We start from the raw sequence: 15,282 nt of genomic DNA on the forward strand, positions 1-15,282 counted from the left end.
TGAGGTCTCGCCAAGTTGCCCAGGTGGGTCTCGAACCCGCGGGCTCAAGCAATCCACTCAGCCTCCCACAGGCACGGGATTACAGGCTGAGCCACCGAGCCCAGCACCTCTCAGGTTCTTACGGCTCTGAGTTATTTTAAAGACCTTCTGTCAACCCCCTCCACCCTCTTACCCTCCCCACCTTGGGTGCCAATCACTCAGTGCCTACTACTTTGTTTTTTACTAGTGTTAAACTGAAGGCATTTTTAAGGGAATGGCTCTGAGCTACTTGCAATGTGTTCTTGTAAAATGATCAAATGAATGGATAATTTTTGAAATCAGACAACCATGTTTTCCTAAAGCATTTGGAGGACTCCATAAAATAATTTAAAGAGACCACTTGAAAGCACAGGGCCAGGGACGGTTGCCTTGGTTTTTCAACCACCGCCAGAACTGAGAAATGGAGCAGGCAGAACTGGGCTTGCCGTGGATTATTTTACTTGATATTCTAAACTATTCTACAAGTCAAGTACCAGTAACAGCCCCTTTCATGGATGAGGAAATTGAGGTTTCCAGAAGTTAAATGAGTTTTGCAAAGGTTTTATCACTGGGAACAAACTCAGGGTGTCTGACTCCACAATCTAACTGGTAACCCCCATGCCAACATGGCATTCGGAGCTTCTAGTGGTGGGGTTTTTTCAGGCACTGTCATTCCTGGGCTGAGGTTCTCTTGAAAGGTCAAAGTGACTGGGTAGAACTCTTACAGCATTGTCAGCAGCACATGGGCCCTGAAGTCAGGGCAGACAGGTTCAAAACAGATCCGTCGCTTTGTGATTTAGGGCACATTATTTAACCTCACATGCCTCAGTTTCCTCATCTGTCAAAAGGGACCATAATACTTCCCTCATAGAATTGTTGTCAGGATTATGTAAGATAGTTAATTTGCCAGCGTCATACCATGTCCTCTAGGTTGGAGTCTACAACTCTATTTAACTGTTTTTACAACTTTTAGAATGAATGATAAAATGAAACAATGAAAACAAGATTAAAAGTGAGAAAAAGGAAAACAATTAAAGTAGAGTCCTAAGAGTTAAATGGATCATTTCTCTAGTACTTATGACATGGGTGGGCTACTGGGATAAAAGCAGGATTCACCACAGCAGAGAAACAGACTGGTCCTGGGTCACTCTTGAGCTGCCACCGTGATCTCGGTCTGAGTCTCGAATCAGTAGCTAATCCCAGTGAGCAATTCCAGGGAACTAATTATACAGATTTTGTGGCAGTCTGCATGGATCACTAACACGTTCACATTGATCCCAGAGTTTTAGGACCTTGGTTTCCTACCACAGGACTTCTGCTGGTATCTGAAAACACCAGGGAGGGGAAAGGAAGGCACACTTTGAAACCAAGGAGACGCACCTGCACCCAACTCCCAGGGCTCCACTTTCTGGAAACATGCGCAATTGTCTCCTTGAAGTTCAAAAATAATGTTGCTGGGTGAAGCTCATGTGCAAGTTTGATCTTGCCCCTGTTGAAAGCTTTCCTTGAGAAAAAAATGTTATTTCCATTCCCCCATCTTAAAAATGATTGAGGCTGGGAGCGATGGCTCACACCTGTAATCCCAGCACTTTGGGAGGCAGACGGGAGAATCACTTGAGCCCAGTTCGAGACCAGCCTGAGCAACATAGCAAGATCTCATCTCTACAAAAACAAAATCAGTAAAACTTGCCAGGCATGGTGGTGTGCACATGTAGCCCAGCTACTTGGAAGGTTGAGATAGAAAGATTGCCTGAGCCTAGGAGATCGAGGGTGCAGTGAGCCATAATCATGCCACTGCACTCCAGCCTGGGCAACAGAGTGAGATCCTGACTCAAAAAAAAAAATAGCCGGGCTTGGTGGCTCAGCCTGTAATCCCGCGCCTTTAGGAGGCTGAGGTGAGTGGATTGCCTGAGCTCGCGTGTTCGAGACCCGCCTGGGCAGCGAGACCTCGTCTCTACAATAAATCAAAAAATCAGCCGGGCGTGGTAGCGTGCACCTGTAATTCTGGCTACTTGGAAGGCTGAGGCGGAAGGATCACCGGAGCCCAGCAGGCGAGGCTGCGGTGGCCAGGAGCGGCCACTGCACTCCAGTCTGGACGACAGAGTGAGACTCCAACTCAAAAAAAAAAACGAGGCCTGGCATGGTAGTTCACATCTATAATCCCAGTACTTTGAGAGACAGGTGATAGGATTGCCTGAATTCAGGGTTTCAAGACCACTTTGGTGAGACTTCATCTCTATAATAAATTAAAAATTTAGCCAGGAATGGTGGCGTGCACCTGTGGTTCCAATTACTTGGAAGACTGAAGCGGAAGGATCACCTGAGCCCAGCAGCTAGAGGCTGCAGTGGCCATGAGCATGCTACTGCACTCCAGCCTGGATGACGGAGTGAGACTCCTATTCAAAAAAAAAAAAAAAGAAAAGAAAGAAAGAAGGAAAAAAGAAAAAGAGAAAAAAGATTGAGAAACCATCTCCAGCCTCTTAGGTCTGGGCAGCCAACACAGAATCATGGCTCTCCCTTTCAGCTCGAACCAAAATCAGGGATTTTAGAAAGGAGTCTCACAAAAGGTTTTTAAAAGTTCACCAGGGTTATTTCCCCACGGCCCTCAGTTGTGGCAGCATTCACCTTACCATAAACTTCAAGTCAAAAGGTAGCCCCTCTGGCATTTGCATCAGTAGAGCAAAGGGAATGGGTCTGGCGAACTTGGTGACACTTGCTGGCCTTGTCCGCTCTGCTGAGCCTATAAGGACCAGAAGACTTTAGAGCCGCATTATAGATCTGATCATCTCCCAGTAGAGTCCCCACTTGGAACTCCCACTTGGAAAAAGGGTATAGTTAGCGGCAGTGCCTGTTTCTGTAGGGAGGGAAGGAAGATGGCATTGAGAATGACAGTCTTCCTCACGGCCAAGTAATAGCTGGGCTGGACAGACAGCAAAGGCACCACAGCTCTGAATCACAGTGGGTAATGAGAAGCCTGTTTGGATACATCTATGAGAATTTCCAACATTGGTTTGGTTTTGTTCTGAGATTTTAAAAAAGGTATCAAGTCTTTGACTCTTTGCATGAAAACATTAGTCATGGGATAGGACATTTAGTGGAATTCAGTGGTAACTCAAGTTATAGTTCCTCCTCCTGGAAGCACCTTAATGATCACTAGGGTCTCAGACCAGCCTTAACAAGTGCCTGTTAGAGCGGCAGTTATTAGTTTTTGAAAGCATGTGGTCCCGGTGACGGACAAGCTGGAGGGACCGTGCTTCCACACTTTTCTTGGCTGTTTCAGAATCGCCTTTGCAAAAGCAATGCATGGCTAGAGTGCTGTTAGCACTGTCAGGGTGTCTGTCTCTGCTTTTTACCGAATGCCGTATACCAGTGTTGATGATTCTTGCAGGCAATGTCTGTTAACAGCAGTCATTTCTACTTCCCTGGCGATGAAAACAGGAAACATTTGAAATCCTTAGATTCTGGAAATCAGGTTATTTTCTCTGGAGTGTGTGTGTGTGTGTGTGTGTGAGTGTGTGTGTGTGTGTGTGTGACAGAGAGAGAGAGAGAGAGAGAGAGAAAGAATCTCCTCTAGAGCACTATCTCAAGTGATTTCTTTTATTGGATGATTTATTGACCACTTTTGAAATAGAGCAGACCTCCATAGCAGCTGGCCAATGGCCTACTCCCAAGCACACAGCCCACATTGTCCTGCAGTGGCCAGATTCATTCTTATTTGGATCTTGAAAACCTGTCTACTGTTCTCTGAGGGGCAACTATTAATATTCATTAACATACACTAATGTTTGTGAAACAAAACTAAATTTGTATGTTGCTTGTAGCCTGTGTGACCTTGGGAGAGTTCATTAAGATCTCAGCACCTCTGCTTTTTCTTGGGTAAAGGGCCAATAATAATAGTATAATAATAGTATCTCTTCCATGGGTTTTCTGTATGATTTATTGTATGTAAAGGGCACAGAACAGTGCATGGCACATAGTGTGTTACAGGTGCTAGCAAATAGTCATATCATTTGATACATTAATTTAATATTTAATGTCTATAAAATTCAATGGATATAGATTACGATACCAATTTAATTTTTTTCTTTTATATTCCACCCCACACAACATTACTTAAATATACTTGAGTTAAAATCATCTGCACATAAGTGTACAATGGAGTTTTAACACTTTAATATATCCATGAAACTATCACCACAGTAAAACACTGAACATATCTGCCAGCTCCAGAAGTTTCCCTGTGTCTCTTCCTTCTTTGTCTCCTATTCACAGGAACCCAATGATTGACTTTCTGTCACTATAGATTTGTTTGCATTTTCTCAAATTTTATATTAACGGAATCACATAGTAGGCACTTTTTTGGTATGGTTTCTTTCGGGTTTTTTTTTTTTTGTAGAATGACATCTCACTATGTTGCCTAGGCTGATCTCAAACTCCTGGGCTCCAGTGACCCTCCTGCCTTAGCCGCTGGAGTAGCTGGGATTATAAACTCACGCCACCATGTCATGTTCACTCCGTGTTCACATAGATCCTGCAGCATTAGGACCTTGGTTTCCTACCGCTGTGTAGATAGACAAGACCTCTGTTGGTGTCTGAAAACACTAAGGAGGGAAAACGAAAGGAAGACACACTTCAAAACCAAAGAGATGGCCAGGCACAGTGGCTCACACCTATAATCCCAGCACTTTTTTAACTTGTAAATTTTTTATTTTAAAATTGTGGGGTACAATTCAGGGTTAGGTATACAAGTATTCATTGTGCAGATACCCTTGTTGATGAGGTGTGCTCCCCCTTCCCCAGGCAGATTCCCACTACTGCCAATCCCACTTCCCTGCCCCTCCTACCCCCCCCCCCCCCCCCCCCCAGTTTCCCACTACTGTCATAGTATTACGATAGTTGTTCAAGGTCCACTTATAAGTGAGAACATGTGATCCTTAGTTTTTTGTTTCTGTGAAAGATCACTCAGTATTATAGACTCTAAGTCCACCCAGGTTGCTGTGAAGTTCATGATTTTGTTCCTCTTTATGGCTGCATAATATTCCACTGCGTATATGTACCACATTTTCTTTATCCAGTCATCTTTTGATGGGCAGCACAGTTGGTTCCATGTTCTCGCTATTGTGAACAATGCTGTGATAAACATACATGTGCATGTGTCTTTTTTATAGAGTGATTTGAGTTCTTCCAGGCATATTCCCAGTAGAAGGATTGTGGGGGTCGTATGGAAGGTTGATTTTTAAAACTTTTAGGAATCACCACACTGTTTTCCACAGAGGCTGTACTAGTTTACACTCCCACCATCAGTGTAGAAGTGTTCCCTTTTCGCCACATCCTCTCCAGAAATATGTGTGTGTGTGTTATTTTTTGTTATTGATGATGACCATTCTGACTGGAATTAGGTGGTATCTCAGTGTGGTTTTAATTTGCATTTCTTCGATGACTAGTGAGCCTGAATATTTTTTCATGTATCTGTTGGCTGCTCGTATGTCTTCTTTTGAGAATTGTCTATATCTTTTGCCCACTTTGTAATGGGGCACTTTGTTTTTTCTTTTCAGCATGTTTGAGTTCCTTGTAGATCCTAGATGTTAGGCCTTTGTCAGACATAGAGTTGGCAAATATTTTTTCCCAGTCTGTGGGCTACCTCCCTGCTCTCTTGATGGTTTCCTTGACTTTGCAGAAGTTTTTCAGTTTGATGAGGTCCCACTTGTCTATCTTATCTTTTATGGCATAAAAGTGAGAGGATCGACTGAGTTCACATGTTCAAGACAAGAATGAGCATGTTGGTGAGACCTCATCTCCACAATAAATCAAAAACTTAGCAGGGCATGGTGGTGCATGTCTGTAGTTCCAGCTGCTTGGAAGGCTAAGGTGGAAGGATCTCCTGAATCCAGCAGATTGAGGCTATGGTGGCTGAGAGCATGCCTCTGCATTCCTGCCTGGGCAACAGAGTGAGGCTCCAACTAAAAAAAAAAAAAAAAACCAAAAAACAAAAACAAAGAGATGTACCTGCATGCCAATTTAGCATACATATTTTGAAGTTTACCCATATAGTTGCATGTATCAGTGGTTCATTTCTTTTTATTATTGAGAAGTATTTTATTTTATGATTAGCCACAGTTTTTTGTTTTTTTTTTTGAGTTGGAGTCTCACTCTGTCACCCAGACTGGAGTGCAGTGGCCACTCCTGGCCACCGCAGCCTCGACCTGCTGGGCTCCGGTGATCCTTCCGCCTCAGCCTTCCAAGGAGCTGGAACTACAGGCATGCGCTACCACACCCGGCTCATTTTGTAATTATTGTAGAGATGAGGTCTTATCAAGTTGCCCAGGTGGGTCTCGAACCCGCGGGCTCAGCCAATCCACTTACCTCAGCCTCCCAAAGTGCTGGGATTACAGGCTGAACCACCAAGCCCAGCCTAGCCACAGTTTTTTAACCATTTACCTGTTGATGGACATTTGTGTTATTTTTATTTTTTGTTATTGCAAATAAAGATGCCACAAACAGCTTTATTCAAGACTGTATATGAATATATGCTTTGATTTTTCTTGAATAAATGCAGTTGATCCTTATTCACAGATTATGTATTTTTAAATTTATCTACTCACTAAAATTTTTGTATAACCCAAAATATTAACCCCCCTGAGTATTATACATGGTCATCTGCCCACGTGTACAGATCTGGAAAAAGTTAGAATTGTCAGGCAGGCTTGTTGCTCATCCTCAGCTGAGGTTGAACAAGGTAACACTGGCTTCTTGTTAGCTCTCATACATGACACTAAAAGGTGGAGATGAGAGGGGACACTTCAGCTCTATGGCCTAATGGACAGGTCTGAATCCCAGCTCTGGTACCTGCTAATGGGGCAGCCTCAGGGAACTTAACACTTGGGAACATTGTTTTCTCTTTTGTAAAATAAAGAAAAGAGAATCAACCAGGAGGAGTTGTTTTGGAGATTTAATATATGTGTGTGTGTATATACATATATATATATATTTTTTTTTTCCCCTCTAGGAAAAATACTAATACTAATGTATTAATTTACTTAGGGTTTGCAGTGACTTTATAGACAAAACTACTTCAAATAATGAGAAGCAACTGTACCTAGGAATGGGATGAGTAGGTCTTATGACGGGCGCATACTAAACATTTTAAGGAATTGTTGAACTGTTTTTTTGTTTGTTTTTTGGGGGTGGGGTTTTTTTGAGTCTCACTCTGTTGCCCAGGCTGGAGTGTATGGCACACTCACGGCCACCACAGCCTCGACCTGCTGGGCTCAGGCAATCCTCCTGCCTCAGCCTTCCAAGTAGCTGGAACTATAGGCACTACCACACTTGGCTTATTTTTTTATTTATTGTAGAGACGAAGTCTCACCAAGCTGTCTAGGCTGGTCTCAAATCCCTGAGCTCAGGCAATCCTCTTGCCTTGGCCTCCCAAAGTGCTGGGATTACAGGCTTGAGCTACTGCGCCCGGCCAGCTGACCTGTTTTCTAAAGTGCTTGTATGATTTTACATTTCCAGCAGGGCAGGAAAGTTCCTGTTGATTCACATCTCACCAACACTTAGTATGGCCAATCTTTTTGAATTTTAGTTATTTTAGTGGAAGTATCATGATATTTCATTGTGATTTTAATTTATATTAACTTGCAATGAATAATGATTTTGAATATCTTTTTGTGTATTTATTTACCTTCTGTATGTCTTCTTTGATAAGTTGTTCAAATATTTTACCCATTTAGAAAGTTGTTCAAAGGCCAGGCATGGTGGCTCAAGCCTATAATCCCAGCACTTTGGGAGGCTGAGGTGAGAGGGTTGTCTGAGCCCACAGATTTGAGACCAGCCTGGGCAAATTTGTGAGACCTCATCTCTATGATAAATCAAAAAATTAGCCAGGCGTTGTAGTGTATCCCTGTAGTTCTGGCTACTTGGAAGGCTGAGGAGGAAGGATCACCTGAGCCAAGCAGGTCAAGGCTGTGGTGGCCAGGAGTGTGCCACTGCACTCCAGACTGGGCTCCAGTTTAGACTCCAACTCAAAAAAAAAATGAAAAGAAGAAATCAAACTACCTCTGCATGCTAATTGATCTTGTAACTTGAGAACTCCAAAGACTTCTCCAAAAGACTTCTGAAATTTATAAAAGAATTCAGTAAAGTTTCAGAATACAAAATCAACACACATAAATCAGTAGCATTGCTATACACCAATAGCAACCAAGCTGAGAATCAAATCAAGAACTCAATTCCATCTACAATTGAAACTAAAGAGCAAAAATACCTAGGAATAAATTTAAGCAAGAAGGTGAAAGATCTCTATTAGGAGAAATACAAAACTCTGATGAAAGAAATTGCATATGACACAAATATCTCGTGCTCAAGGATTGGAAGACTCAACATTATTAAAATGCCCATATTAACCAAAGTAATCTACAAATTCAATGTAATTCTTCTCAAACTACCAAGGTCATTTTTCACTGAATCAAAAAAAAAAAGGAAATCCTTAAATTTACATGGAACCAGAAAAAAGACAAAATAACCAAAGCAATCCTAAACAAATAAAACAAAGCTGAAGGCATCATATTACCTGACTTCAGATTATACTACAAGGGTGTAGTAACCAAAACAGGATGATATTGGTATAAGAGCAGACACAACCAATGGAGTAGAATAGAGAATTCAGAAATAAACCCAAATCTCACAAGCAACTGATCTTTGACAAAGCATCTCTCCCCGTACACTCAAGTTAACTCAAGATGGATTTAAAAACTTAAACATTAAAACCATAAAAATCCTAGAAGAAAACCTAGGAAAAACTCTTATAGACTTAGTTTAGGAAAGGAATTTATGGTTAAAATCCCTAGCAAATACAACCAAAACAAAAATAGATAAGTGGGACTTAATTAAAAAACTTCTGCAGCTGGGCTCGGTGGTTCAGCCTGTCATCCCACAGTTTGGGAGGCTGAGGTGAGTGGATTGCCTGAGTCCACGGGTTTGAGACCCACCTGGGCAACTTGGTGAGACTTCATCTCTACAATAAATCAAAAAATTAGCAGGGCGTGGTAGCGCGCGCCTGTAGTTCCAGCTCCTTGGAAGGCTGAGGTGAGTGAATTGCCTGAGCCCGTAGGTTCGAGACCCGCCCAGACAACTTGGCGAGACCTCGTCTCTACAGTAAATCAAAAACTAGCCGGGCAAGGTAGCACACGCTTGTAGTTCCAGCTACTTGGAAGGCTGAGGCAGAAGGATTACCAGAGCCCAGCAGGTCGAGGCCACAGTGGCCAGGAGCGTGCCACTGCACTCCAGTCGGGTGACAGAGTGAGACTCCAACTCAAAAAAAAAACAAAAAAACCTGAAATCAGCAAGAAAAAAGCAAATAATTACAGTAAAAAGTGGACAAACGACATGAATAGATATTTCTCAAAAGAAGATATACAAATGGCCAGCAAACATATGAAAAAATGCTCAATATCATTTATAATCAGGGAAATGCAAATTAAAACCACAATGAGATACCACCTTACACCAGTCAGAATAACCATTATTTAAAAATCAAAAAAATGACAAGGCACCGTGGCTCACGCCTATAATCCCAGGACTTTGGGAGGCTGAGGTGAGAGGATTGCTTGAGCCCACAGGTTCAAGACCAGCCTGGGCAACTTGGCGAGACCTCTTCTACAATAAATCAAAAAATTAGCTGGGCAGGTGGCGCACGCCTGTAGTTCCAGCTACTTGGAAGGCTGAGGCGGAAGAATCGCCTGAGCTCAGCAGGTCGAGGCTGTGGTGGCTGTAAGTATGTCACTGCATTCCAGCCTGGGCAACAGAGTGAGACTCTGACTCAAAAAAAATAAAAATAAAAAATAGATGCTGGCACAGATGTGGAGAAAAGGGATCGCTTATACACGGTGGGAATATAAATTTGTACAAGCTATATGGAAAGTGGTATAGAGATTACTCAAAGAACTAAAAGTTCTTTGATCCAGCAATCCCACAACTAGGTATCTACAAGAAACTGAGGTCATTATATAAAAAAGACAACTGCACCCACATGTTCATCACAGCACAATTCACAACTGCAAAGATGTGGAACCAACCTAAATGCCTATCAGTCGGTCAGTAGATAATGAAAATATGGTATGTATATGCCATGGAATACTACACAGCTACAACCCGGAATGAAATCGTGTCCTTTGCAGCAACATGGTTTGAGCTAGAGATCATCATCCTAGGTGATCAGATTCAGAAACAAAACACCAAACACTGTATATTCTCACTCATATGCAGGAGCTAAAAGGCCACAAAAATGGAAAAAATAGACACCAGTAAGGGTCAAGGGAGGAGGGGTGTTAGGGTTCAGAAACTACCTACGAGGCACAATGTTCACTACCTGGGGAATGGGCCACCTGAGACCCGATCCCCACCACTCCACATTATGTCCATGTAATGAATATGCATGCTTACCCCTGAATCTAAAAACAAACAAAAGCAACACTCTTATTTTAAAACAAACGAAAAATCAATTGCTATTTCTTTTTCTTTTCGTTAACATGTGCCACCCAGAAGTCTCCAGATATTTTTCTCAGGGATTTCAGATCTCCTCCCACAATTTTGAAACATGATACTTTCTCAGAATGTCCACATTTAGTACACTGTGATACTCCTGGAACAGAGATGGTTTCCACTTTGACATTTCAGAACTCCAGTATTTAGCTCTGCAAATTGAGACTAAGAAAAACATTTTCCCTATTTATAAAAACAATACATTCTCTGGAATCGAGTGAAAGTAACAAAACTAATCCACAATGCTACAACTCAGAGACATCCACTGTTAACATTCTGTTGTATACATCCTAGTCTTCTTTTGTGTGTGTGTGTGTGTGTGTGTGTGTGTGTGTGTGTGTGTGTATGTATGTGTGTGTAACAAGAAAAATGTCTAGGCTGGGTGCAGTGACTCACACCTGTAATCCCAGCACTGTGGGAGACAAGGTGGAAAGATTGCTTGAGCCCAATAGTTTAAGGCCAGCCCGGGTGACAAACTACAAAAAATAAAAATTAAAAAATTAGCTGGACACGGTATTGTATGCCCATAGTCCCATCTACGCTGGAGCTTGAGGCAGTAGGGTTGCTTGAGTACAGGAGTTCAAGGCTGCAGTGACGATGATTGAACCACTGCACTCCAGCCTGGGTGACAGAAAAAGACTATGTCAAAAAAAGAAAGGAGAGAGGGAGAGAGAGAGGGAAGCAAGGAAGAAAGAAAAATAGAAGAAAAGAAATATGTCTGTCTCTCCCTCTTGTATTCCAAGCACTTGGCATATGTCTACCTCAATCCCTAATATAGACAAGACATTTCTTTCTTTTTTTTTTTTTTTTTCAGTTGGAGTCTCACTGGGGCCCAGACTGGAGTGCAGTGGCCGCTCCCGGCCACCGCAGCCTCGACCTGCTGGGCTCCGGTGATCCTTCCGCCTCGGCCTTCCAAGTAGCTGGAACTACAGGCGCGCGCTACCACACCCAGCTAATTTTTTTGATTTATTGTAGAGATGAGGTCTCGCCTGCCCAGGTGGGTCTCGAACTCGCAGGCTCAGACAATCCACTCACCTCAGCCTAGACAAGACATTTCTTAAGGAGAGCCAAATATTCTTGTGTGGATGAGTATTTAAAAACTGGGACCATAATAGGTTCATTCTTCACCATCCAGTCTTCTAGATGTTCCATCTGAGCTGCCCATCTCCACCCAGCAATGGTCTAGCGTGGTGAGAACACTGAGATGTACCCCTTCTGGTGAGAGGCAAACTTCTCTACACCACTGGGCTAAACCTTGGATCGGGCAAACCTTTTCACCAAGCATGTCACCAGTCTTCCTTTCTCACATAAGCTAAGTGAGCAAATATGATCATTAAAGAACAAGGCGACCCAGGTGTGGTTGCTCACAGCTATAATCCTGGCACTTTAGGAGGCTGAGGTAGGGGGATCGCTTGCCCACCAGCCTGGACAACATGAGGTTTCACCTCATCTCTACAAAAAATTAGCCAGGCATGGTACGTGTGCCCATAGTCCCAGTTACCCGGGAGGCTGAAGCAGAAGGATTGCCTGAGCCCAGGAGGTTGTAGTGAGCTATAATAGTGCCACTGTGTCCCAGCCTGGGCAACAGAGTGAGATCCTGTCTCAAAATTAAAAAATTAAAAAGAGAACAAAGGAAAATCCCTCACTGGTGGGGGATTTTCTATGTTGGCAACAGTCACAAAGGTGGTTTGACAAACATTCATTGATGTCAATCATGATGGCAGTACTTCTACAACACTTATTCTGTCTCTGAGCTATTTCTGTGCTAAAACCATTGTTGAAATATTCTTGGCAAAAAGAACACTATTGCTTACTTTATTTAGTAATTATTTTTTAACATATTTTTTATTTTAAAATTGTGGGGTGCAGTTAAGGGTTAGGTATACAAATATGCATTGTGCAGGTACCCTTGTTGATGAGATGTGCCCCGCCCCATCCCCAGACAGATATTGACTACCGTTAATCCCACCTCCCTTCTCCTTACTTTATTTGTTTAAAGAAACTTTCCCTTTTCAAAAAAGAATACGAGCTAGCTTAGACTGTTAACATGCTGCGAAGAGGAATATTAATATTATGCACATTATAGATCATACTCTGTTTATGAAATGTCCAGAATAAGCCAGGTGCAGTGGCTCAAGCCTGTATTCCCAGCATTTTGGGAGGAAGAGGTGAGAGGACTGCTGGAGTCCAGGGGATCGAGACCAGCCTGGACAACTTGGTGAGGCCTCATCTCTACAATAAACCGAAAAATTAGCCGGGTGTGGTATCGTGTGCCTGTCGTTCCAGCTACTTGGAAGGCTGAGGCAGAAGGATCGCCTGAGCCCAGCAGGTCCAGGCTGCAGTGACCGTGAGCATGCCACTGCACTCCAGCCTGAGTGAAAGAGTGAGACTCCAACTCAAAAAATAAATAAATAAATAAATAAATAAAAACAAAAACACTTTCCCTTTTCAAAAAAGAATACGAGCCAGCTTAGACTGTCAACATATGGTGAAGAGGAGTATTAATATTATGCACATTATAGTTTATATCATATTCTGTTTATGAAATGTCCAATAATAAGCCAGGCACAGTGGCTCATGCCTATAATCCCAGCACTTTGGGAGGTGGAGACGAGAGGATTGCCTGCGCCCAAGTATTTGAGATCATCCTGGGAAACGGCGAGATCTCATCTCTACAATAAATCAAAAAATTAGCCGGGCGTGGTAGCATTCGCCTGTAGTTCCAGTTACTTGGAAGGATTGCCTGAGGCCAGTCGGCTGAGGCTGCAGTAGCCATGAGTGCATCACTGCACTCCAGCCCTAGCAACAGGGTGAGAAAGGAAGGAAGGAAGGAAGGAGGGAAGAGAAGGGAGGGGAGGGGAGGGAGGGAGGGAGGGAGGGAAGGAAGGAAGGAAGGAAGGAAGGAAGGAAGGAAGGAAGGAAGGAAGGAAGGAAGGAAGAGGGATGGGTGGGAAGGAGGAAGGGAAAGGAAGGAAGAAAGGAAGGTCCAGAATAGACAAATTTGTAGAATCAGAAAGTAGATTAGCAGTTGTCACGTATGGGAGGTATCTAAAGTAATTGAAGTCATGAAAGCAAACACAAATAAAACAGGGGTTGAGGCAGTGACTGCAATGGTTATATGATTTCTTTGAGAATAATAAAAATATTATGGAATTAAATGGTGGTGATAGTTGCACAACCTTGTAAATACACTGAAAACAACTGGATTGTACATTTCAAATGGGTGAATTGTGTGGCATATGAGTAAATCTCAGTAAGGATGTTACAGAAAATTTCTATCATAATAACAATGGCTTGCATGTGTAAAAAGTTCATACTTTCAAAGTACCTTCCATTTATTATATAACTTTATAAAGTACACAGGGCGAATTTATTTAATTCCCCTTAACTGTTGGTAGAACTAAGACCCAGAGAGACTTAGTGATTTTGCAAATATCACACAATTAGTTAGAGGTGAAGTCAGATTTAGAGTAAAAATAGTACAATTCTTATCTAGTGAATTTCTATTGTCCAAGGTTACATTGATGAATCATAATCAATATCCAGCTAATTAGTTTCATATTGTTATATAATGTTGTAAATAATGACAGCTCTTATTTATTGAGTCTACTGTGTGCCAGGTAGCTTCCTGCCTTGTTTTTGTTTGCTTCTCTTTTTTAGAAAAAAGTTCTCACTCTGTTGTCCAGGTTGGAGTGCAGTGGTGTGCTCACAGCTCCCTGAAGCTTTGAACTCCCAGCCTCAAGCAATCCTCCTGTCTCAGCCTCTCGACTAGCTGGTACTACAGGTGCATGCCACTGTGCCTGCATTACTAGTCATCATAAAAACTTTACAAAGTACCTTTTGATAGCTTCATTCTACTGCTTTTACAAGATACCTTATTGGCAAGTTTGCCCCACAAGGGACAATTAGCAAGGTCTGGAGACATTTTTAGTTGTCACTGGTGGGAGGAGATGTTACTAGCATCCAGTGCGTAGAGGCTGGAAGTGCTGCTATACATTCTACAATGCACAGGACAGCCCCTGCCACAAACTGGTCTAAAATGTCAATAATACTGAGGTTGAGAAACTCTACTTTAAATGATGACATAATATATGTGAAAACCCTCTACACATCCACACTGCTATTTTTACCATCTTACAAGTAGATTTTTTCTGGTCTATGACAACCATTCCTGGGAAAGTTAGCCCCTGCGAGGCCCTCAGCTCATGGTTGTTGGATAGATCAGTACATGTCAAAGACACTTTAGCAAACATTATTCTAAATGAAATTAGCCAGCCACAAAAGACAAATATTGCATGATTTCATTTATGGGAGGTATCTAAAGTAAACAAAGTCATGAAAGCAAAAAGTAGAATTTGGTTGCCAGGAGTTGAGGGCAGGAAGTGGAGAGCTGGTCTTTGATGGGTATAGAGTTTCAGTTATGCAAAGGTGAGAAAGTTCTAAAGATCTGTTGTACAACAATATGCATACAGTGAGCACTAATCTACTGTACACTTAAAGACGGTTCAGATGGCAAATTCTGTATGTGTTTTTACACATTTGTATTATTTATTTATTTATTTTGAGCCAGAAGTTTTACTCTGTCACGCAGGCTGGAGTGCAGTGGCATGATCACAGTTCACTATAACCTCAATCTCCTGGGCTTGGGTGATCCTTCCACCTCAACCTACTGAATAGCTAGGACTACAGGCGTGGGCCGCCATGCCCAGCTATTTTTTTTTTTTT

This window comes from Carlito syrichta, unplaced genomic scaffold (assembly GCF_000164805.1).
Source record: "Carlito syrichta isolate Samal-C Ts95f unplaced genomic scaffold, Tarsius_syrichta-2.0.1 Scaffold301616, whole genome shotgun sequence".
NCBI classification, from domain to species: Eukaryota; Metazoa; Chordata; class Mammalia; order Primates; family Tarsiidae; genus Carlito; species Carlito syrichta.